The sequence below is a fragment of the Chiloscyllium plagiosum genome, unplaced genomic scaffold, assembly GCF_037043375.1.
Source record: "Chiloscyllium plagiosum isolate Xiang-an unplaced genomic scaffold, Cpla_swu_hap1 HiC_scaffold_45, whole genome shotgun sequence".
NCBI lineage: Eukaryota > Metazoa > Chordata > Chondrichthyes > Orectolobiformes > Hemiscylliidae > Chiloscyllium > Chiloscyllium plagiosum.
In genome coordinates, this window is record NW_028270183.1 from 71,121,812 (window position 1) to 71,147,000 (window position 25,189).

Sequence of the window (25,189 nt, forward strand, 5' to 3'; positions counted from 1 at the left end):
GTCGGGGACAGAACGTTCCGGAAAATGACTGTCAGTTATAGAATGTCAGGGACAGAACGTTCTGGGGAATGACTGTCAGTTATAGAATGTCAGGTACAGAACGTTCCGGGGAATGACTGTCATAGAATGTCAGGGACAGAACGTTCCCGGGGATGTCAGTTGTAGAATGTCGGGGACAGAACGTTCCGGGGAGTGTCAGTTATAGAATGTCGGGGACAGAACGTTCCGGGGAATGTCAGTTATAGAATGTCGGGGAGAGAACGTTTCGGGGAATGTCAGTTATAGAATGTCGGGGACAGAACGTTCCGGGGAACGTCAGTTATAGAATGTCGGGGACAGAACGTTCTGGGGAGTGTCAGTTATAGAATGTCAGGGACAGAACGTTCCGGGGAATGTCAGTAATAGAATGTCAGGGACAGAACGTTCCGGGGAATGTCAGTAATAGAATGTCAGGGACAGAACGTTCCGGGGAATGTCAGTTATAGAATGTCGGGGACAGAACGTTCCGGGGGGATGTCAGTTATAGAATGTCGGGGACAGAACGTTCCGGGGAATGACTCTCAGTTATAGAATGTCGAGGAGAGAAAGTTCCGGGGAACGTCAGTTATAGAATGTCGGGGACAGAACGTTCCGGGGAACGTCAGTTATAGAATGTCGGGGACAGAACTTTCCGGGGAATGTCAGTTATAGAATGTCGGGGACAGAACGTTCCGGGGAACGTCAGTTATAGAATGTCGGGGACAGAACGTTCCAGGGAACGTCAGTTATAGAATGTCGGGGACAGAACGTTCCGGGAAGTGTCAGTTATAGAATGTCGGGGTGAGAACGTTCCGGGGAGTGTCAGTTATAGAATGTCAGGGACAGAACCTTCCGGGGAATGTCAGTCATAGAATGTCAGGGACAGAACGCTCCGGGGAATGTCAGTAATAGAATGTCAGGGACAGAATGTTCCGGGCAGTGTCAGTTATAGAATGTCGGAGACAGACCGTTCCAGGGAATGTCAGTTATAGAATGTCGGGGACAGAATGTTCCGGGGAATGTCAGTTATAGAATGTCGGGGACAGAACGTGCCGGGGAAAGACTGTCAGTTATAGAATGTCGGGGACAGAACTTTCCGGGGAATGTCAGTTATAGAATATCGGGGACAGAACGTGCCGGGAATGACTGTCAGTTATAGAATGTCGGGGACAGAACTTTCCGGGGATCGTCAGTTATAGAATGTCGGGGACAGAACGTTCCGGGGAGTGTCAGTTATAGAATGTCGGGGACAGAACGTTCCGGGGAATGTCAGTTATAGAATGTCGGGGACAGAACGTTCCGGGGAACGTCAGTTATAGAATGTCGGGGACAGAACGTTCCGGGGAGTGTCAGTTATAGAATGTCAGGGACAGAACGTTCCGGGGAATGTCAGTAATAGAATGTCAGGGACAGAACGTTCCGGGGAATGTCAGTAATAGAATGTCAGGGACAGAACGTTCCGGGGAATGTCAGTTATAGAATGTCGGGGACAGAACGTTCCGGGGGGATGTCAGTTATAGAATGTCGGGGACAGAACGTTCCGGGGAATGACTCTCAGTTATAGAATGTCGGGGAGAGAACGTTTCGGGGAATGTCAGTTATAGAATGTCGGGGACAGAACGTTCCGGGGAACGTCAGTTATAGAATGTCGGGGACAGAACGTTCCGGGGAGTGTCAGTAATAGAATGTCAGGGACAGAACGTTCCGGGGAATGTCAGTAATAGAATGTCAGGGACAGAACGTTCCGGGGAATGTCAGTAATAGAATGTCGGGGACAGAACGTTACGGGGGGGTGTCAGTTATAGAATGTCGGGGACAGAACGTTCCGGGGAATGACTCTCAGTTATAGAATGTCGGGGACAGAACGTTCCGGGGAGTGTCAGTTATAGAATGTCGGGGACAGAACGTTCCGGGGAATGTCAGTTATAGAATGTCGGGGAGAGAACGTTTCGGGGAATGTCAGTTATAGAATGTCGGGGACAGAACGTTCCGGGGAACGTCAGTTATAGAATGTCGGGGACAGAACGTTCCGGGAAGTGTCAGTTATAGAATGTCGCGGTGAGAACGTTCCGGGGAGTGTCAGTTATAGAATGTCAGGGACAGAACGTTCCGGGGAATGACTCTCAGTTATAGAATGTCGAGGAGAGAAAGTTCCGGGGAACGTCAGTTATAGAATGTCGGGGACAGAACGTTCCGGGGAACGTCAGTTATAGAATGTCGGGGACAGAACTTTCCGGGGAATGTCAGTTATAGAATGTCGGGGACAGAACGTTCCGGGGAACGTCAGTTATAGAATGTCGGGGACAGAACGTTCCGGGAAGTGTCAGTTATAGAATGTCGGGGTGAGAACGTTCCGGGGAGTGTCAGTTATAGAATGTCAGGGACAGAACGTTCCGGGGAATGTCAGTCATAGAATGTCAGGGACAGAACGCTCCGGGGAATGTCAGTAATAGAATGTCAGGGACAGAATGTTCCGGGCAGTGTCAGTTATAGAATGTCGGAGACAGACCGTTCCAGGGAATGTCAGTTATAGAATGTCGGGGACAGAACGTTCCGGGGAATGTCAGTTATAGAATCTCGGGGACAGAACGTGCCGGGGAATGACTGTCAGTTATAGAATGTCGGGGACAGAACTTTCCGGGGAATGTCAGTTATAGAATATCGGGGACAGAACGTGCCGGGGAATGACTGTCAGTTATAGAATGTCGGGGACAGAACTTTCCGGGGATCATCAGTTATAGAATGTCGAGGAGAGAAAGTTCCGGGGAACGTCAGTTATAGAATGTCGGGGACAGAACGTTCCGGGGAACGTCAGTTATAGAATGTCGGGGACAGAACTTTCCGGGGAATGTCAGTTATAGAATGTCGGGGACAGAACGTTCCGGGGAACGTCAGTTATAGAATGTCGGGGACAGAACGTTCCGGGAAGTGTCAGTTATAGAATGTCGCGGTGAGAACGTTCCGGGGAGTGTCAGTTATAGAATGTCAGGGACAGAACGTTCCGGGGAATGACTCTCAGTTATAGAATGTCGAGGAGAGAAAGTTCCGGGGAACGTCAGTTATAGAATGTCGGGGACAGAACGTTCCGGGGAACGTCAGTTATAGAATGTCGGGGACAGAACTTTCCGGGGAATGTCAGTTATAGAATGTCGGGGACAGAACGTTCCGGGGAACGTCAGTTATAGAATGTCGGGGACAGAACGTTCCGGGAAGTGTCAGTTATAGAATGTCGGGGTGAGAACGTTCCGGGGAGTGTCAGTTATAGAATGTCAGGGACAGAACGTTCCGGGGAATGTCAGTCATAGAATGTCAGGGACAGAACGCTCCGGGGAATGTCAGTAATAGAATGTCAGGGACAGAATGTTCCGGGCAGTGTCAGTTATAGAATGTCGGAGACAGACCGTTCCAGGGAATGTCAGTTATAGAATGTCGGGGACAGAACGTTCCGGGGAATGTCAGTTATAGAATCTCGGGGACAGAACGTGCCGGGGAATGACTGTCAGTTATAGAATGTCGGGGACAGAACTTTCCGGGGAATGTCAGTTATAGAATATCGGGGACAGAACGTGCCGGGGAATGACTGTCAGTTATAGAATGTCGGGGACAGAACTTTCCGGGGATCATCAGTTATAGAATGTTGGGGACAGAACGTTCCGGGGAGTGTCAGTTATAGAATGTCGGGGACAGAACGTTCCGGGGAATGTCAGTTATAGAATGTCGGGGAGAGAACGTTTCGGGGAATGTCAGTTATAGAATGTCGGGGACAGAACGTTCCGGGGAACGTCAGTTATAGAATGTCGGGGACAGAACGTTTCGGGGAATGTCAGTAATAGAATGTCAGGGACAGAACGTTCCGGGGAATGTCAGTTATAGAATGTCGGGGACAGAACGTTCCGGGGGGATGTCAGTTATAGAATGTCGGGGACAGAACGTTCCGGGGAATGACTCTCAGTTATAGAATGTCGAGGAGAGAAAGTTCCGGGGAACGTCAGTTATAGAATGTCGGGGACAGAACGTTCCGGGGAACGTCAGTTATAGAATGTCGGGGACAGAACTTTCCGGGGAATGTCAGTTATAGAATGTCGGGGACAGAACGTTCCGGGGAACGTCAGTTATAGAATGTCGGGGACAGAACGTTCCAGGGAACGTCAGTTATAGAATGTCGGGGACAGAACGTTCCGGGAAGTGTCAGTTATAGAATGTCGGGGTGAGAACGTTCCGGGGAGTGTCATTTATAGAATGTCAGGGACAGAACGTTCCGGGGAATGTCAGTCATAGAATGTCAGGGACAGAACGTTCCGGGGAATGTCAGTAATAGAATGTCAGGGACAGAATGTTCCGGGCAGTGTCAGTTATAGAATGTCGGAGACAGACCGTTCCAGGGAATGTCAGTTATAGAATGTCGGGGACAGAACGTTCCGGGGAATGTCAGTTATAGAATCTCGGGGACAGAACGTGCCGGGGAATGACTGTCAGTTATAGAATGTCGGGGACAGAACTTTCCGGGGAATGTCAGTTATAGAATATCGGGGACAGAACGTGCCGGGGAATGACTGTCAGTTATAGAATGTCGGGGACAGAACTTTCCGGGGATCGTCAGTTATAGAATGTCGGGGACAGAACGTTCCGGGGAGTGTCAGTTATAGAATGTTGGGGACAGAACGTTCCGGGGAGTGTCAGTTATAGAATGTCAGGGACAGAACGTTCCGGGGAATGTCAGTCATCGAATGTCAGGGATAGAACGTTCCGGGGAATGTCAGTTATAGAATGTCGGGGACAGACCTTTCCGGGGAACGTCAGTTATAGAATGTCGGGGACAGAACGTTCCCGGGGATGTCAGTTGTAGAATGTCGGGGACAGAACGTTCCGGGGAGTGTCAGTTATAGAATGTCGGGGACAGAACGTTCCGGGGAGTGTCAGTTATAGAATGTCAGGGACAGAACGTTTCGGGGAATGTCAGTTATAGAATGTCGGGGACAGAATGTTCCGGGGAATGTAAGTTATAGAATGTCGGGGACAGAACGTTCCGGTGAATGACTGTCAGTTATAGAATGTTGGGGACAGAACGTTCCGGGGAATGTCAGTTATAGAATGTTGGGGACAGAGCGTTCCGGGGAGTGTCAGTTATAGAATGTCAGGGACAGAACGTTCCGGGGAATGTCAGTTATAGAATGTCGGGGACAGAACGTTCCGCGGAAAGTCAGTTCTAGAATGTCGGGGACAGAACGTTCCGGGGAATGTCAGTTATAGAATGTCGGGGACAGAACGTTCCGGGGAACGTCAGTTATAGAATGTCGGGGACAGAACGTTCCGGGGAGTGTCAGTTATAGAATGTCAGGGACAGAACGTTCCGGGGAATGTCAGTAATAGAATGTCAGGGACAGAACGTTCCGGGGAATGTCAGTAATAGAATGTCAGGGACAGAATATTCCGGGGAATGTCAGTTATAGAATGTCGAGGAGAGAACGTTCCGGGGAACGTCAGTTATAGAATGTCGGGGACAGACCTTTCCGGGGAACGTCAGTTATAGAATGTCGGGGACAGAACTTTCCGGGGAATGTCAGTTATAGAATGTCGGGGACAGAACGTTCCGGGGAACGTCAGTTATAGAATGTCGGGGACAGAACGTTCCAGGGAACGTCAGTTATAGAATGTCGGGGACAGAACGTTCCGGGGAGTGTCAGTTATAGAATGTCGGGGTGAGAACGTTCCGGGGAGTGTCAGTTATAGAATGTCAGGGACAGAACGTTCCGGGGAATGTCAGTCATAGAATGTCAGGGACAGAACGTTCCGGGGAATGTCAGTAATAGAATGTCAGGGACAGAATGTTCCGGGCAGTGTCAGTTATAGAATGTCGGGGACAGACCGTTCCAGGGAATGTCAGTTATAGAATGTCGGAGACAGAACGTTCCGGGGAATGTCAGTTATAGAATCTCGGGGACAGAACGTGCCGGGGAATGACTGTCAGTTATAGAATGTCGGGGACAGAACGTGCCGGGGAATGACTGTCAGTTATAGAATGTCGGGGACAGAACTTTCCGGGGAATGTCAGTTATAGAATATCGGGGACAGAACGTGCCGGGGAATGACTGTCAGTTATAGAATGTCGGGGACAGAACTTTCCGGGGATCGTCAGTTATAGAATGTCGGGGACAGAACGTTCCGGGGAACGTCAGTTATAGAATGTCGGGGACAGAACGTTCCGGGGAGTGTCAGTTATAGAATGTTGGGGACAGAACGTTCCGGGGAGTGTCAGTTATAGAATGTCAGGGACAGAACGTTCCGGGGAATGTCAGTCATAGAATGTCAGGGATAGAACGTTCCGGGGAATGTCAGTTATAGAATGTCGGGACAGAACGTTCCGGGCAGTGTCAGTTATAGAATGTCATAGACAGAACGTTCCGGGGAGTGTCAGTTATAGAATGTCAGGGACAGAACGTTCCGGGGAATGTCAGTCATAGAATGTCAGGGATAGAACGTTCCGGGGAATGTCAGTTATAGAATGTCGGGGACAGAACGTTCCGGGGAATGTCAGTTATAGAATGTCATGGACAGAACGTTCCGGGGAGTGTCAGTTATATAATGTCGGGGACAGAACGTTCCAGGCAGTGTCAGTTATAGAATGTCGGGGCAGAACGTTCTGGGAATGTCAGGTATAGAATGTCGGGGACAGAACGTTCTGGGGAATGTCTGTTATAGAATGTCGGGGACAGAACGTTCCGAGGAATGACAGTTATAGAATGTCAGGGACAGAACGTTCCGGGGAATGTCAGTTACAGAATGTCGGGGACAGAACGTTCCGGGGAATGACTGTCAGTTATAGAATGTCAGGGACAGAAGGTTCTGGGGAATGACTGACAGTTATCGAATGTCAGGGACAGAACGTTCCGGGGAATGACTGTCATAGAATGTCAGGGACAGAACGTTCCCGGGGATGTCAGTTGTAGAATGTCGGGGACAGAACGTTCCGGGGAGTGTCAGTTATAGAATGTCGGGGACAGAACGTTCCGGGGATGTCAGTTATAGAATGTCAGGGACAGAACGTTTCGGGGAATGTCAGTGATAGAATCTCGGGGACAGAACGTTCCGGGGAATGACTGTCAGTTATAGAATGTTGGGGACAGAACGTTCCGGGGAATGTCAGTTATAGAATGTTGGGGACAGAACTTTCCGGGGAATGTCAGTTATAGAATGTTGGGGACAGAGCGTTCCGGGGAGTGTCAGTTATAGAATGTCAGGGACACAACGTTCCGGGGAATGTCAGTTATAGAATGTCGGGGACAGAACGTTCCGGGGAATGTCAGTTATAGAATGTCGGGGACAGAACGTTCCGGGGAACGTCAGTTATAGAATATCGGGGACAGAACGTTCCGGGGAATGTCAGTTATAGAATGTCAGGGACAGAACGTTCCGGGCAGTGTCAGTTATAGAATGTCGGGGACAGAACGTTCCGGGGGGATGTCAGTTATAGAATGTCGGGGACAGAACGTTCCGGTGAATGACTCTCAGTTATAGAATGTCGGGGAGAGAACGTTCCCGGGGAACGTCTGTTATAGAATGTCGGGGACAGAACGTTCCGGGGAACGTCAGTTATAGAATGTCGGGGACAGAACTTTCCGAGGAATGTCAGTTATATAATGTCGGGGACAGAACGTTCCGGGGAACGTCAGTTATAGAATGTCGGGGACAGAACGTTCCAGGGAACGTCAGTTATAGAATGTCGGGGACAGAACGTTCCGGGGAGTGTCAGTTATAGAATGTCGGGGTGAGAACGTTCCGGGGAGTGTCAGTTATAGAATGTCAGGGACAGAACGTTCCGGGGAATGTCAGTCATAGAATGTCAAGGACAGAACGTTCCGGGAAATGTCAGTTATAGAATGTCAGGGACAGAATGTTCCGGGCAGTGTCAGTTATAGAATGTCGGGGACAGGCCGTTCCAGGGAATGTCAGTTATAGAATGTCGAGGACAGAACGTTCCAGGGAATGTCAGTTATAGAATGTCGGGGACAGAACGTGCCGGGGAATGACTGTCAGTTATAGAATGTCGGGGACAGAACGTTCCGGGGAATGTCAGTTATAGAATGTCGGGGACAGAACGTGCCGGGGAATGACTGTCAGTGAGAGAATGTCGGGGACAGAACGTTCTGGGGAGTGTCAGTTATAGAATGTCGGGGACAGAACGTTCCGGGGAGTGTCAGTTATAGAATGTCAGGGACAGAACGTTCCGGGGAATGTCAGTTATAGAATGTCAGGGATAGAACGTTCCGGGGAATGTCAGTTATAGAATGTCGGGGACAGAACGTTCCGGGGAATGTCAGTTATAGTATGTCGGGGACAGAACTTTCCGGGGATCGTCAGTTATAGAATGTCGGGGACAGAACGTTCCGGGGAACGTCAGTTATAGAATGTCGGGGACAGAACGTTCCGGGGAATGTCAGTCATAGAATGTCAGGGACAGAACGTTCCGGGGAATGTCAGTAATAGAATGTCAGGGACAGAATGTTCCGGGCAGTGTCAGTTATAGAATGTCGGGGACAGACCGTTCCAGGGAATGTCAGTTATAGAATGTCGGAGACAGAACGTGCCGGGGAATGACTGTCAGTTATAGAATGTCGGGGACAGAACGTGCCGGGGAATGACTGTCAGTTATAGAATGTCGGGGACAGAACTTTCCGGGGAATGTCAGTTATAGAATATCGGGGACAGAACGTGCCGGGGAATGACTGTCAGTTATAGAATGTCGGGGACAGAACTTTCCGGGGATCGTCAGTTATAGAATGTCGGGGACAGAACGTTCCGGGGAACGTCAGTTATAGAATGTCGGGGACAGAACGTTCCGGGGAGTGTCAGTTATAGAATGTTGGGGACAGAACGTTCCGGGGAGTGTCAGTTATAGAATGTCAGGGACAGAACGTTCCGGGGAATGTCAGTCATAGAATGTCAGGGATAGAACGTTCCGGGGAATGTCAGTTATAGAATGTCGGGACAGAACGTTCCGGGCAGTGTCAGTTATAGAATGTCATGGACAGAACGTTCCGGGGAGTGTCAGTTATAGAATGTCAGGGACCGAACGTTCCGGGGAATGTCAGTCATAGAATGTCAGGGATAGAACGTTCCGGGGAATGTCAGTTATAGAATGTCGGGGACAGAACGTTCCGGGGAATGTCAGTTATAGAATGTCATGGACAGAACGTTCCGGGGAGTGTCAGTTATATAATGTCGGGGACAGAACGTTCCAGGCAGTGTCAGTTATAGAATGTCGGGGCAGAACGTTCTGGGAATGTCAGGTATAGAATGTCGGGGACAGAACGTTCTGGGGAATGTCTGTTATAGAATGTCGGGGACAGAACGTTCCGAGGAATGACAGTTATAGAATGTCAGGGACAGAACGTTCCGGGGAATGTCAGTTACAGAATGTCGGGGACAGAACGTTCCGGGGAATGACTGTCAGTTATAGAATGTCAGGGACAGAAGGTTCTGGGGAATGACTGACAGTTATAGAATGCCAGGGACAGAACGTTCCGGGGAATGACTGTCATAGAATGTCAGGGACAGAACGTTCCCGGGGATGTCAGTTGTAGAATGTCGGGGACAGAACGTTCCGGGGAGTGTCAGTTATAGAATGTCGGGGACAGAACGTTCCGGGGATGTCAGTTATAGAATGTCAGGGACAGAACGTTTCGGGGAATGTCAGTGATAGAATCTCGGGGACAGAACGTTCCGGGGAATGACTGTCAGTTATAGAATGTTGGGGACAGAACGTTCCGGGGAATGTCAGTTATAGAATGTTGGGGACAGAACTTTCCGGGGAATGTCAGTTATAGAATGTTGGGGACAGAGCGTTCCGGGGAGTGTCAGTTATAGAATGTCAGGGACACAACGTTCCGGGGAATGTCAGTTATAGAATGTCGGGGACAGAACGTTCCGGGGAATGTCAGTTATAGAATGTCGGGGACAGAACGTTCCGGGGAACGTCAGTTATAGAATATCGGGGACAGAACGTTCCGGGGAATGTCAGTTATAGAATGTCAGGGACAGAACGTTCCGGGCAGTGTCAGTTATAGAATGTCGGGGACAGAACGTTCCGGGGGGATATCAGTTATAGAATGTCGGGGACAGAACGTTCCGGTGAATGACTCTCAGTTATAGAATGTCGGGGAGAGAACGTTCCGGGGAACGTCTGTTATAGAATGTCGGGGACAGAACGTTCCGGGGAACGTCAGTTATAGAATGTCGGGGACAGAACTTTCCGAGGAATGTCAGTTATAGAATCTCGGGGACAGAACGTTCCGGGGAACGTCAGTTATAGAATGTCGGGGACAGAACGTTCCAGGGAACGTCAGTTATAGAATGTCGGGGACAGAACGTTCCGGGGAGTGTCAGTTATAGAATGTCGGGGTGAGAACGTTCCGGGGAGTGTCAGTTATAGAATGTCAGGGACAGAACGTTCCGGGGAATGTCAGTCATAGAATGTCAAGGACAGAACGTTCCGGGAAATGTCAGTTATAGAATGTCAGGGACAGAATGTTCCGGGCAGTGTCAGTTATAGAATGTCGGGGACAGGCCGTTCCAGGGAATGTCAGTTATAGAATGTCGAGGACAGAACGTTCCAGGGAATGTCAGTTATAGAATGTCGGGGACAGAACGTGCCGGGGAATGACTGTCAGTTATAGAATGTCGGGGACAGAACGTTCCGGGGAATGTCAGTTATAGAATGTCGGGGACAGAACGTGCCGGGGAATGACTGTCAGTGAGAGAATGTCGGGGACAGAACGTTCTGGGGAGTGTCAGTTATAGAATGTCGGGGACAGAACGTTCCGGGGAGTGTCAGTTATAGAATGTCAGGGACAGAACGTTCCGGGGAATGTCAGTTATAGAATGTCAGGGATAGAACGTTCCGGGGAATGTCAGTTATAGAATGTCGGGGACAGAACGTTCCGGGGAATGTCAGTTATAGTATGTCGGGGACAGAACTTTCCGGGGATCGTCAGTTATAGAATGTCGGGGACAGAACGTTCCGGGGAACGTCAGTTATAGAATGTCGGGGACAGAGCGTTCCGGGGAGTGTCAGTTATAGAATGTTGGGGACAGAACGTTCCGGGGAGTGTCAGTTATAGAATGTCAGGGACAGAACGTTCCGGGGAATGTCAGTCATAGAATGTCAGGGATAGAACGTTCCGGGGAATGTCAGTTATAGAATGTCGGGGACAGAACGTTCCGGGGAACGTCAGTTATAGAATGTCGGGGACAGAACGTTCCCGGGAATGTCAGTTGTAGAATGTCGGGGACAGAACGTTCCGGGGAGTGTCAGTTATAGAATGTCGGGGACAGAACGTTCCGGGGAGTGTCAGTTATAGAATGTCAGGGACAGAACGTTTCGGGGAATGTCAGTTATAGAATGTCGGGGACAGAATGTTCCGGGGAATGTAAGTTATAGAATGTCGGGGACAGAACGTTCCGGGGAATGTCAGTTATAGAATGTCAGGGACAGAACGTTCCGGGGAGTGTCAGTTATATAATGTCGGGGACAGAACGTTCCAGGCAGTGTCAGTTATAGAATGTCGGGGCAGAACGTTCCGGGGAATGTCAGGTATAGAATGTCGGGGACAGAACGTTCTGGGGTATGTCTGTTATAGAATGTCGGGGACAGAACGTTCCGAGGAATGACAGTTTTAGAATGTCAGGGACAGAACGTTCCGGTGAATGTCAGTTACAGAATGTCGGGGACAGAACGTTCCGGGGAATGTCAGTTATAGAATGTCGGGGACAGAACGTTCCGGAAAATGACTGTCAGTTATAGAATGTCAGGGACAGAACGTTCTGGGGAATGACTGTCAGTTATAGAATGTCAGGGACAGAACGTTCCGGGGAATGACTGTCATAGAATGTCAGGGACAGAACGTTCCCGGGGATGTCAGTTGTAGAATGTCGGGGACAGAACGTTCCGGGGAGTGTCAGTTATAGAATGTCGGGGACAGAACGTTCCGGGGATGTCAGTTGTAGAATGTCAGGGACAGAACGTTTCGGGGAATGTCAGTGATAGAATCTCGGGGACAGAATGTTCCGGGGAATGACTGTCAGTTATAGAATGTTGGGGACAGAACGTTCCGGGGAATGTCAGTTATAGAATGTTGGGGACAGAGCGTTCCGGGGAGTGTCAGTTATAGAATGTCGAGGACAGAACGTTCCAGGGAATGTCAGTTATAGAATGTCGGGGACAGAACGTGCCGGGGAATGACTGTCAGTTATAGAATGTCGGGGACAGAACGTTCCGGGGAATGTCAGTTATAGAATGTCGGGGACAGAACGTGCCGGGGAATGACTGTCAGTGAGAGAATGTCGGGGACAGAACGTTCCGGGGAATGTCAGTTATAGAATGTCGGGGACAGAACGTTCCGGGGAACGTCAGTTATAGAATGTCGGGGACAGAACGTTCCGGGGACCGTCAGTTATAGAATGTCGGGGACAGAACGTTCTGGGGAGTGTCAGTTATAGAATGTCGGGGACAGAACTTTCCGGGGAGTGTCAGTTATAGAATGTCAGGGACAGAACGTTCCGGGGAATGTCAGTTATAGAATGTCAGGGATAGAACGTTCCGGGGAATGTCAGTTATAGAATGTCGGGGACAGAACGTTCCAGGGAATGTCAGTTATAGAATGTCGGGGACAGAACGTTCCGGGGATGTCAGTTGTAGAATGTCAGGGACAGAACGTTTCGGGGAATGTCAGTGATAGAATCTCGGGGACAGAATGTTCCGGGGAATGACTGTCAGTTATAGAATGTTGGGGACAGAACGTTCCGGGGAATGTCAGTTATAGAATGTTGGGGACAGAGCGTTCCGGGGAGTGTCAGTTATGGAATGTCGAGGACAGAACGTTCCAGGGAATGTCAGTTATAGAATGTCGGGGACAGAACGTGCCGGGGAATGACTGTCAGTTATAGAATGTCGGGGACAGAACGTTCCGGGGAATGTCAGTTATAGAATGTCGGGGACAGAACGTGCCGGGGAATGACTGTCAGTGAGAGAATGTCGGGGACAGAACGTTCCGGGGAATGTCAGTTATAGAATGTCGGGGACAGAACGTTCCGGGGAGTGTCAGTTATAGAATGTCGGGGACAGAACGTTCCGGGGAGTGTCAGTTATAGAATGTCAGGGACAGAACGTTTCGGGGAATGTCAGTTATAGAATGTCGGGGACAGAATGTTCCGGGGAATGTAAGTTATAGAATGTCGGGGACAGAACGTTCCGGGGAATGTCAGTTATAGAATGTCAGGGACAGAACGTTCCGGGGAGTGTCAGTTATATAATGTCGGGGACAGAACGTTCCAGGCAGTGTCAGTTATAGAATGTCGGGGCAGAACGTTCCGGGGAATGTCAGGTATAGAATGTCGGGGACAGAACGTTCTGGGGAATGTCTGTTATAGAATGTCGGGGACAGAACGTTCCGAGGAATGACAGTTTTAGAATGTCAGGGACAGAACGTTCCGGTGAATGTCAGTTACAGAATGTCGGGGACAGAACGTTCCGGGGAATGTCAGTTATAGAATGTCGGGGACAGAACGTTCCGGAAAATGACTGTCAGTTATAGAATGTCAGGGACAGAACGTTCTGGGGAATGACTGTCAGTTATAGAATGTCAGGGACAGAACGTTCCGGGGAATGACTGTCATAGAATGTCAGGGACAGAACGTTCCCGGGGATGTCAGTTGTAGAATGTCGGGGACAGAACGTTCCGGGGAGTGTCAGTTATAGAATGTCGGGGACAGAACGTTCCGGGGATGTCAGTTGTAGAATGTCAGGGACAGAACGTTTCGGGGAATGTCAGTGATAGAATCTCGGGGACAGAATGTTCCGGGGAATGACTGTCAGTTATAGAATGTTGGGGACAGAACGTTCCGGGGAATGTCAGTTATAGAATGTTGGGGACAGAGCGTTCCGGGGAGTGTCAGTTATAGAATGTCGAGGACAGAACGTTCCAGGGAATGTCAGTTATAGAATGTCGGGGACAGAACGTGCCGGGGAATGACTGTCAGTTATAGAATGTCGGGGACAGAACGTTCCGGGGAATGTCAGTTATAGAATGTCGGGGACAGAACGTGCCGGGGAATGACTGTCAGTGAGAGAATGTCGGGGACAGAACGTTCCGGGGAATGTCAGTTATAGAATGTCGGGGACAGAACGTTCCGGGGAACGTCAGTTATAGAATGTCGGGGACAGAACGTTCCGGGGACCGTCAGTTATAGAATGTCGGGGACAGAACGTTCTGGGGAGTGTCAGTTATAGAATGTCGGGGACAGAACTTTCCGGGGAGTGTCAGTTATAGAATGTCAGGGACAGAACGTTCCGGGGAATGTCAGTTATAGAATGTCAGGTATAGAACGTTCCGGGGAATGTCAGTTATAGAATGTCGGGGACAGAACGTTCCAGGGAATGTCAGTTATAGAATGTCGGGGACAGAACGTTCCGGGGAATGACTGTCAGTTATAGAATGTCATGGACAGAACGTTCCGGGGAATGTCAGTTATAGAATGTCAGGGACAGAACGTTCCGGGGAGTGTCAGTTATATAATGTCGGGGACAGAACGTTCCGGGGAGTGTCAGTTATAGAATGTCAGGGACAGAACGTTCCGGGGAGTGTCAGTTATATAATGTCGGGGACAGAACGTTCCGGGCAGTGTCACTTATAGAATGTCGGGGCAGAACGTTCCGGGGAATGTCAGTTATAGAATGTCGGGGACAGAACGTTCCGGGGAATGTCAGTTATAGAATGTCGGGGACAGAACGTTCCGGGGAGTGTCAGTTATAGAATGTCGGGGACAGAACGTTCCGGGGAATGGCAGTTATAGAATGTCGGGGACAGAATGTTCCGGGGGATGTCAGTTAGAGATTGTCAGGGACAGAACATTCCAGGTTCTCCATGACCTGTCCATCACCTTTCCCCTCGATCCTCCCCACCAGCATGATGTACTGTGCACAGGCTACATTTCTGTCCAGCACTGGGAGCTGTGCAGACCACAGCAGGGCACTAATGTGTGAACCTGGAACAAATATCCATCCAGCACGGGGAGCTGCACAAACCAATTCAGTGCATGGTCTATACACCTCAACCAGCTCGTCTGACCAGCACAGCGAACTATGCAGTGATCACCCGGGAATTAATCTGTAACCCAGGAGCATTTACCCTCCCAGCATGTAGGGCTGTGAACCCCACCCCAGTGCATTGATCTGTAACCCAGGAGCAGTTACCCTCCCAGCATGTAGGACTGTGTACCACACCCCAGTGCATTGATCTGTAACCCAGGAGCAGTTACCCTCTCAGCATGTAGGACTGTGTACCCCAAACCAGGGCATTGATCTGTAACCCAGGAGCAGTTACCCTCCCAGCATGTGGGACTGTGTACACCAAACCAATGCATTGGTCTGTAACCCAGGAGCAGTTACCCTCCCAGCATGTAGGGCTGTGTACCCCAAACCAGGGCATTGATCTATAACCCAGGAGCAGTTACCCTCCCAGCATGTGGGACTGTGTACACCAAACCAGGGCATTGATCTGTAAACCAGGAGCAGTTGCCCTCCCAGCATGTAGGGCTGTGTACACCAAACCAGGGCATTGATCTGTAACCCAGGAGCAGTTACCCTCCCAGCATGTAGGGCTGTGTACCCCAACCCAGTGCATTGATCTGTAAACCAGGAGCAGTTGCCCTCCCAGCATGTAGGGCTGTGTACACCACCCCAGTGCATTGATCTGTAACCCAGGAGCAGTTACCCTCCCAGCATGTAGGGCTGTGTACACCAAGCCAGTGCATTGATCTGTAACCCAGGAGCAGTTACCCTCCCAGCATGTAGGGCTGTGTACACCACCCCAGTGCATTGATCTGTAACCCAGGAGCAGTTACCCTCCCACCATGTAGGACTGTGTACATCAAACCAGGGCATTGATCTGTAACCCAGGATCAGTTACCCTCCCAGCATGTAGGACTGTGTACCCCAACCCAGTGCATTGATCTGTAACCCAGGAGCAGTTACCCTCCTAGCATGTAGGGCTGTGTACACCACACCAGGTCTTTGATCTGTTACCAGGAGCAGTTACCCTCCCAGCATGTAGGGCTGTGTACCCCAAACCAGTGCATTGATCTGTAACCCAGGAGCAGTTACCCTCCCAGCATGTAGGGCTGTGTACCCCACCCCAGTGCATTGATATGTAACCAGGAGCAGTTACCCTCCCAGCATGTAGGGCTGTGTACCCCACCCCAGTACATTGATCACTAACCAGGAGCAGTTAACCTCCCAGCTTGTAGGGCTGTGTACCCCACCCCAGTACATTGATCACTAACCAGGAGCAGTTACCCTCCCAGCATGTAGGGCTGTGTACCCCACCCCAGTACATTGATCACTGACCAGGAGCAGTTACCCTCCCAGCATGTAGGGCTGTGTACCCCACCCCAGTACATTGATCACTGACCAGGAGCAGTTACCCTCCCAGCATGTAGGGCTGTGTACCCCACCTCAGTACATTGATCACTGACCAGGAGCAGTTACCCTCCCGGCATGTAAAGCTGTGTACATCGCCCCAGTGCATTGCTCAGTAACACTGTTATAAATCACTGTCCAGCGTGGGGAAACTTGCAGCCCATGCTGGAAGTGAGGGGATGGGTAGCTCCCATCCATTTCCAGCTCCATCTCTCCATTCTGCCCTGACAAGGGCGTGCTATGGGTGTGATCATCACTGCCAGAGAGAGATGGCGGGGGAATCACTTTAAATCTCACCACATGCGATGCGTTTGGTTTATAGACAGAGAGGGGGAGACTGAGAGAAAGTGTCATGGAAGGATGTGTTCCCAGGTTTCAGAATGCTGATGTGCAGACACTTCGATAACATCCTGTATCATGAGCCTGTCTTCCCAGGAAAGATGGGAAAAAGGGATATTGGTGTGAGGTCAGATGAGCATTTGTTCTGCATCTTTGTAACTGGAATTAGTTTCAACCGAATCTGTGACTCATTGGGCAGATTCTAACAATAATTTCTCTTTGTTTGATTTTCCTTGAGTGTGACAGAGGGATTGTCCACACAAGGCTGAGCTAGTTTCCTGGTGCTATCGTATCGGACTCACCTCATTAACTGCCCAGCCCACCCTATGGTGTCCCTCTCATTCAATACCAGCCCGATTCAACCACCATTATGGCCGCAGTAACTCACCATCGCCCGGATGCCCCTGGATATTCTCTGATCCCTGGCATTGGTGCCATCTTTAAAAGGCCAATGGGCACATGTTTGACCTTTCTCCGTTTGGATTTGCCCTGCACAGTTTACTCCGAGCATGGCAGGTATTGGGCAATTACACCACGGTTTGTCGACAGGGGCACGGAGTTCCTGGTGGAGGGCCTAGTACAGAGGGGGCCATTCTCTTCCTAGAGTGGGGGGCACACCACCAGACCCACCGAGCATGGTCTGAGCTCACCACCCAGCTCAGTGCACTATCTGCGGTCTGAGGAAATGTCCAGCAATGCAGGACAAGCATCAATAACCTTCTCTGTTCTATCAGGATAAGGATCACCGTATTCTCTCTGCTCCCTCACACTCACTTTATATCTGTTATGCCACCAACCCTTGAACTAGGTTCCTGCTCCACCACTCTCACTGCTGCATGCAGCACCTTCTCTCTCTCTCTGTCTCCATCCACTTTACACACTGCATAGATACAACACTGTGGACTGACTCCCTCCGGACACCCCACCATACCTCCCCCAACCCCCACCTACACCAGCACTAACAGCAGGGCCTCCCACTCCCTCCCTCCCTTCCTCCATTCCAAGAGAAACAGCCGGGAATAGCACAGGAAGGGCCAAGCTGGGTGGTGGAGTGCCCGATATCCATTCCCTCACCCCCCTTCCCCCGCCATGTGGGGAGGACCCTGGTAGGAGCCGGAGAGGACCGGGATGCCTCGTGTGGAGATGCTGAAACATCCACGTCCCACCGACCGAGTAAGGAGCTATGTTCAGTGAAGGGCAATTCTCACTTTAAACCCACTGGCAGCTCCGTTTCCCCCCGGCACAACTTAGAAGCTGTGGCCCTGATGCCATCTCCCTTTTGTGTTGAGCTGGTACAAATGGAAACCCCACGGTCTCGGTGAGTAGGAGGGTGGGCTCACAACACATCGTCACCATCACCTCCCAGGAACGGAGCACGGAGGCTCCCTCCTACACCTCCCCCTGTAAACAGCTCAGATACTGAAACTAATCTGTGATGGTAACTGCTCTCCCCACCTGTCCTGACATCTTCAACAATCTGTGCTCAAATACACCCAGGACTCTCTGTTCCTGCACCCCCTTTATAATGGCACAGCCTGTTTTAAACTGCCTTTCATTGTCTTTCCTACCAAAGTGTATCACCTCAAACTGCTCTGCACTGATCCCCATCTGCCTTACACCTGAACACTACACCAACGTGTCACTGTCCTGTTAGAGTTCCACACTCTCCTCCATAGACTTCAGAGTTCTTCCAGGTTCGGTGCCATCTACAAACACTGAGATTGTTATAGCGTCACAGTCCCCACGAAACAACTGAAATCCTGCCCCATACTCACGAGTGTGAGCAAGTGAAATACTGCTATAGTCCCACGGGCAGAGTCGAATAATGACATGCTGTCAATGGAGTTACAAAAGTCCTGACCCATACGAGACAGGGTAGATGAAATATTGGCAATCCACAGAACAAGAGAAATCCAGATCGGTCCCAACTTATCGATATTCATCAGGGTATAATGGGATGAAGTTGAAAGTGTGTCCTGTACCTTTAAGCGAGCGTGAATGCTGTTCTGAACTGAGAGCTTACAAGCACCTGAGATATGAGAGGATGGCAGACCCAGACACACTATATTGCTATAGAGCTGGAGTCGGGTAATAAGCCGTTAAGAGAAATGGGGTCTCAGAGTTGTGAACAGTTGATGTAAAATATTCAATTTCAGAATGAAAAAATAAATTGATGCTTTTATTTAAACAGTGGAATTTGGCAGATCTGTCACTCATATTTTAACAGCTTACAAGGCAAATTGAGCATTTCTTTATGTGTAGTTTAAGTTACCCGATGAGCTTCACGCCATGTCCTCACCATTCCCATGTGTGTATCTGTGTGTCTGTGTGGGACAGGTCTGGCTGTCTCTGTGGTATTACAATGCCACCCTCTTCTGGCCTCCACACGCTACTGCACAGGTATTGGCAGAGGGTGAAAACCAACAGAGATACATTCAGAGAGGGGGAGGCAGGGGGCAGCTGCTCACAGCACCATCCAAACTGATGTCTTAGAAATGGACTGTTCTTAATATCCTTTAAACATTATAACTGTCCCTGCTTTCGCCACTTCCTCTGGAAGTTCATTCCACACACAAGCCAGATTCTGTCAAAAATAATTACCCCTCATGACTTTTGGAAATCTTTTTCCTCGCACCTTAAAATATCCCTCAGTTTTGAATTCCCAACTCTAGGGAAATGACATCAGCCATTCAACTTATCTGTACCCCTCATTATTTTATAAACCTCTGTAAAATTACTCCTTAATCTCATCCTCTCCAGTGAAAAACGTCCAAGCCTACCCAATCTCTCCTTATAGCTCAATCTCTCCTTTCCCAGCAACATCCAGGTTAAGCTCTACTGAACCCTCTCCAGCTTAATAATATCAAAGTCAATAATATCAAAGTGAATCGCGATGGTATTTTCTAAGGGTGCGGGAGCACAATACGGGAGGACATAGGCTTAAGGTGAGAGGGGAGCATTTAAAAGTGACCTAAGGGGCAGCTTCTTCACCCAGAGGATGGTGTGCCGATGGAATTAGCGGGCAGGATGACCAGACTCGACACAGTATTCCACAAGAGGCCTTAACAATGTCCAATACAACCTCAACATAATGCCCCAATTCCAATACTCAAAGGTCTGACCTATGAAGCCAAGTGTGTTAAGCACCTTCTTAACCACACTATCTATGTGAGATTCAAACTTTAAAGAATTAAACCTGACGGCCTAGGTCTCTGTATTACAACACTGCCAAAGATCCTACTTTTAATTTATAGGTCCTACTCTTCTTTGATTTACCAAATCCCATACCTCACATTAATCCAAACTAAACTCCATCAGCCAACCCTCAGCCCAATGTGTGAAAGTACTGCCACCTCACCCTCCCCCTTCAATTTTAAAATACCCATCCCTCTCCAGGAGGCTTGCACACTCCGGCCTTGATTTTCACAAAGACCCTGAGCTTGATTTGCCTTGTGTGATAAGGGGAAGGAGGGACAGATTGCAGACACAGTAGGTGGGAAGGAGAGGCTGGACAGTCTTCACTGGCCTGATATCATTTCATGGTTTTAGGAAGAGGGCAGTCGCACGTTAGAGGTGGGTAATACTGATCGGTGTTGTGGGACCTGAAATTAAGCTCTTCATTGATCTCTGGTGTTCAGTAATAAATATCCATTTGAGACCCTTCATTGGGCTGATTGTGTCTGCAGGATTTCTTTCCCTAATATTGCAGACTACAGATAATAGCGATTAAAGTTGTTCACAGTTAATTTCGATAGTGTAGCACGTACACTCAATATCCTTCAGTTGAGACAAATATCTTGCATTTGTTTAACAATACAAAGTGTTTTGTGTAGTTCAGTAATGGTAACCTGATTATAATAAATCCACACCGACCTGAAAGCGGGCACTCAAATATGACCCAAAATCTGGGTATGGTAGTGTAGTGGGTAGTGTCCCTGCCTCTGAACCAGAACTCTGGATTTGATACCAATTCCTGAACTTGTGTGGTAGTGTTCCTAGCTCTGGACTAGAAGGACTGGATTCAAGTCCTGCCTGTTGTAGAGGAATGTCACAGCATGTCAGAACAGGCTGATGAACAAACACACAGGAGAATAATGTTACAGCTTTGTGGGTATTGCTGAGTGATGCCAGTGCCCCTACTTCCGGGCACAAAGGTCTAGGTATAAATCCCAGAGAAGTGTCTCAGGATATATCTGAACAAACTGATTAAAATGCATTTAGAATTGTGACTTGATAGAGAAGGAAGCGGTGTCAGTATTGAATTTCAGAATTTCGGCCCAGGATGACTGAAACTGCAGCTATTTGTGCTGATTGGAGTCACATTTCGCAGCAGTAGCGGTTTATAAAATCAGAATAGTCATGGATAGAGTGAGTCGTCAGGGTTTTCCCCCGGTTAGAGGTGTCCAAAACTAGAGGGCATTGGTGGAAGGTGAGACAGGAAAGGTTATGAAGAGGCCTAAAGGGCACCATTTCATACAGAGGGTGGTGTGTGTATGGAATGAGCTGCCAGAGGAAGTGCTGGAGGCTGGTACAAATACAGCTTGTAAAAGGCATCTGGATGCTGACAGACTTGCCGAGCCTTTACAGCAATTTCTGTGTTTCTTTAAAAACTGCATTCATTTTAACACAGGTATTCTGAATAAATTAAACATTTTATTTTTAATGGCGCAGGGCCATGTAAACATAGTTCTGCTCAGGGTATGGCTTTGTGCATGACGACAGCAATGTTGCACCTACACGGAACAGGGAATGTGATGGAGACATAGTTTGGACAATGTACAAGGAGACCTCACATGGTCCAGTTGGGAGAGGATGACATTACTGTATGATTCAGCTCAGAGAGAGAGAAAATGTAATCTGCCTGAGAAGGAATGGCCTATTGCAGTCTCTTTCCTCCATTGTTCCTCATCACAGCAATGCGTGCAAGCTAAAAATAAAGCTCTACAGTCATTGTGACCACTCTTATTTTTATAGAATCCCTGCAGGCCCTTCGGCCCAACAAGTCCACATCAACCTTTCCAACCCTTTCCCCTACATTTACCCCTGACTAATGCACCTAACCTAGAAATCCCTGACTACAGACAATTTCGCATGACCAATCCACCTAACCTACACAGTTTGAGCTGTGGTAGGTATATGGAATACCCATTAGAAGCTCTCACAGGTACAGGAAGAATGTGCAAACTCCACACAGACAGTCACCCAAGACTGCAATCGACCCCAAGTCCCTGGTGCTGTGAGGCAGCAGTGCTAACCACCGTGCTACCCTTTGGATGGTCCCTGACCAGCATCCATTGGAATCTACTCACTACCTAAAGCAAAGGGAATTAAGCCAAATCCAACTCTCTCAGGATGAAATCCCATTGTCAGCAGCTTGTGTGTGAGTAGAATATTTTCAGAAGCAGAATAACATTTTGGACAATCTGAATTTTTACTTTTGTCATGAGTTACAATAATATTTGGACAAAGGTCTTTCAAATTAAAATTGCAGAGATTTTGTTAACCGGTTTGTGTGTGTGTCTGTGTGTGTGTGTGTGCGCGCGCGCGCGCGCGCGTGTGTCTGTGTGTGTCTGTGTGTGTGTGTTTTAATCATGGAACTATCGATGATATATTTGCAATACCCGATCACTTTTCCATTCATCTTTCCATCATAGTTTGAGTAACATTGCTTTGGATCATACATGTGTTAAAGAAACTAGCCTGACCTGTTGCTAAAACTGTCCCTGACCCAGTCTCAGACCGATATCATCGGTCATATCACCGACATGGTTACTCTAACATTTGTTGTGAGCAGTGTAGCAGTGGGACTAGAAAATGAAACAGAGACTCAAAAAGCCGGGGAACTATAGACCAATTCGCCTGATGTCAGTGGTGGGTAAGTTGTTGGAGGGGATTCTGAGGGCCAGGATTGACATACATTTGGGAAGGCAAGGGCTGATCAGGATAGTCAACCTGTCTTTCTGCATGGGAAATCATGTCTCATTATTTTGGTTGAGCTTTATGAAGAGGTGACAAAGAAGATTGATGAAGGCAGTTTGGTAAATATTGTCTATATGAACCTCAGCATGGTGTTCATAACATTCCGATTGGTAGACAGATGAGTAAGGTTCGGTCATTTGGGATACAGGGGAAGCGAGTCCTAATTGGCTTGAAGGAAGAGGGTATTTTTCTGATTGGAAGCCTGTGAGCAGCAGTGTGCTGCAAGAATCAGGACTGAGTTCACTGAATTTCATCATTTATATCAAGGATTTGGATGGGAACATTGGCGCCATAGTTAGCAAGTTTCCAGATTACATCAGAAAGGTGGTGTAGTACATTATCTCAGAGTACAACGAGACCACAATTAAATGGTACAAAGGGGCAAGGAGTGAGAGATGAAATGTAATTTAAATGAATGCGAGGTTTTGTATTTTGAGAAGGCAAATCAGGGCAGAAATTATACACTTGATGGTAAGGTCCTGGGGAGTGTTATGGAACAAAGGGACAGAGGGCTGCAGGCACTTTGTTCCTTGAAAGTGGACTCGTAGGTAGACAATGGTGCAGTACACATTTGCCTTCATCAGTAAGAGCACTGAGTATAGGAGTTGTGGGGGCATGTTGCATCTGTGGTAGGAAACTGGAGGAGCACCCATTAGAAGCTCACACAGACACGGGGAGAATGTGCAAACTCCACACAGACAGTCACCTAAGGCTGAAATCGAACCCGAGTCCCTGGTGCTGTGAGGCAGCAGTGCTAACTACCGTGCTACCTTTTGGATGATTCCCGAACCATAATTCACTGGAATCTCCTCACTGGCTAAAGCAAAGGGAATTCAGCCAAATCCAACTCTCCCAGGATGTTGGTGAGGCCACTTTAAGAATACTGTGCAACTGGTTGTCTGAAGAAAAGTTTTATGTGAATGTTCAGGACTGGAGGTGTGAGCGTCGGGGAAAGGTTGATTAGGTTGAGATCGTTTCCCCAGGAGTGTCAGAAGTTGAGTGGTGACATCAGATGTATGGATATTCTGAATAGCCACGTTCTGATCCCAAGATAGGGGAGAGTGCGAATGATTTAGAAGGGACAGGAAGATAAGTGTTTCAAACAGAGAGTTTTGTGTGTACAGAAATTGCTGCCAGAGGAAGTGGTCCAGGCAGGTACAATCACAGGAGGGATATTGGCCAATTGCTGGCAAATGGAACGAGATCAGATTTGATATCTGATCGGAGTGAACAGATTGGACAAACGGGTCTGTTTCTGTTCTGCGTGACTCTCTGATTCTATAAGAGGAATGACGAAAAATTCAAGTGGGAATTCTCTTCACTGGAAGTTTTTATTGTGCCTCTGTGTTCACATGGACTGAAAGCTGTGTTAGTTAATTATTTGACAGGGAAGTGAGTCACAGATAATTGGACACAGACAGGAAAGTGGGGCTGAGACCACAACTTGATCAGGTACAATATCGGTGCCTGGTGGAGAAGGGTCAAAGTATCTAATGCCCCACTCCTGCTCCTCAGTCCCATGTTTGTGTTCCATTCAGGCCCTCAAATCTGCTAGACAGGAACAGTTGGAGGCTACTTTCATCTATAACCTGATGCACAGAAATGGAGGAGACCATTCAGCCCTTCAAGACTGTCCCACACGGTTTGAGGTGAGTTGGGAAATGTAATTGAAGAATCTAGGCGGGGTATGAAAGAGGCCCGTCTCTCTCTTTACTGAGCTTCCCGTCTCTGAAACTTGTGTTTCATTTGTTGATCATGTATAGACCCAGATTCACTGTGAATATAGCCCCCATATCTCACCCAGAGATGTCTCACAAAATACTCTGGCCTCCTGACTGCAATGTTCAGCAATTGCACATTTATGTCAATAACGCCACTAACTTTCCAATAACAGAATGGGAGAACATCAGAAACAGGGGCAGGTCGTTCCCTCCCCAAGCCTGCCTTGCCCTTCTCTAAGATCATGACTGATCTGCTCTTGGACTCAAATCTTCTTTCATACCCAATTCTTCATTGCCTCAACTCTCTGACAGGTCAATATCCATTGACCTCCTCTTCAAATACTTTCAGTCACCTAGCTCCCTGAACACTCTTGAGAAAAGAAATCCTGACATTCAACTCCGGCTGTTTGAAGAAAACACTTGCTGCTCCTATACCATGGCCTCTTGATATGAACAAAAGAGCCTGACACAAGGGTTCAGGTAAAAAATGACTGGCCCTGATACCAAGGCAATGGTTGCCTTCTGTTGACATCAAGGAGCTTAACAAAACTGGACTTGATGGGAATCAGAGTAAACTCTCCATTGTTTGGAGTCAAACATGGCACAAAGGAAGATGCTCATCATCTCAGTCCTGGGTCAGCTCTGTGGGAGATCCTCAGGG